This window comes from Megascapheus bottae, chromosome 7, assembly GCF_031878675.1.
Source record: "Megascapheus bottae isolate mThoBot1 chromosome 7, mThoBot2.hap1, whole genome shotgun sequence".
NCBI lineage: Eukaryota > Metazoa > Chordata > Mammalia > Rodentia > Geomyidae > Megascapheus > Megascapheus bottae.
In genome coordinates, this window is record NC_143515.1 from 65,899,096 (window position 1) to 65,900,521 (window position 1,426).

Sequence of the window (1,426 nt, forward strand, 5' to 3'; positions counted from 1 at the left end):
ATACACTTTGTCTGTTGCCTTGAGGAACGGGCAGCATCCAATAGTATTATTATTATTATTATTATTATTATTATTTTGGTCAGGTGTGGGGTTTGAGCTCTTTTTGCTCAAGGCTAGTGCTCTACCACTCTGAGCCACAGAGCCATTTCTAGTTTTCTAGCGGTTCAACTTGAGAGAAGAGTCTCAGGGACTTTCCTGTGTAGGCTGGCTTTGAACCACCAGCCTCCTGAGTAGGTAGGATTACAAGGACTGAGGCATCAGTGCCTGGCTGCCTTGCCTTTTGTTTTTGGTAAAGACAATGATAATGTCTGAATGTCAATGTCATGCACACATACACAAATTTATTTATATTGAAACCTAACATCTAACACAATAGTGCTGAAAAGTGGTGATTATGAGAAATGATTAGGTTGAAAGGACTCTACCATCATGAATGTTCTTATTAAAAATAATAATAATAGAAGTGGGGAGGGGCCTTTCTCACTACCTGGCCATCTTGTCAGCTACTTTCTCTTGGGAGCCCTCCCACATCTAAGGCAGGAAGAGGATGGCCAACAAGAAGATGAAAAGGTCTCTGGAGTCATTCAAGTCTAGACTACAACTTGTTAAAGTTGCCCTGGGGCTTGAACTCAGGGCCTGAGCACTGTCCTTGGGCTTTTTTCAAGGTTAGCATTCTGCCACTTGAGCCACAGCACCACTTCCAGCTTTTTCTATGTATGTGGTACCAAGGAATTGAACCTGGGTCTTCGTGCATCTAGGCAAGCACTCTTACCACCAGGCCAAACTCCCAGCCCCACACAGCTTGTTATAGAAAGTGGAAAGTACCTGCTGGGGTACAAAGAGACTGAAGATAATCAGACCAGGTAAAGGAAAATTGGTTATCTTTGCCAACAACTGCCCAGCCTTGAGGAAATCTGAAGTGGAATATTATGCTATGATGGCCAAAACTGGTGTCCATCGCTACAGTGGCAGTACTGAACTGGACACAACATGTGGGAAATACTACAGTGTGCACACTGGCTGTCAGTGATCCAGAGGATTCTGATATTAGAAACCTATCAGAACAAATTGGAGAAAAATTTTCTCTAATCAAACTTACCAAAGCTTTTTTAAAAAACCAACAAATTAGTGGGGAGGGGCCTTGAGGGAGTTTGTCCCTGCTGCTATGTGGAGACACAGAAGACAGCATCTCTGACCCATGAACCCTCACTAGATAACAGTCTGCTGGTGACTTGACATCTAGGATATCTAAGGTATTGTGTGTTAGCCATTCACATGGACTAAAACATACAGGTAAACTGAGTCCAAAATAAGGAGTGAGGTGGCATGTGGTGGCTGAGGTCTATAATCCTCTCTACCGAGGAGATAGGGATCTGAGGACTGTGGTTCCAAGACAGACAGCCCAGACAGGACAGTCTGAGACTTT

General features: G+C 43.7%; 1 pseudogene; it reads left to right on the plus strand.

Moving 5' to 3' along the window:
- Positions 1–547: 547 nt before the first annotated feature.
- Positions 548–1,145, plus strand: LOC150060948 (large ribosomal subunit protein eL30 pseudogene; annotated as a pseudogene).
- Positions 1,146–1,426: the final 281 nt, after the last annotated feature.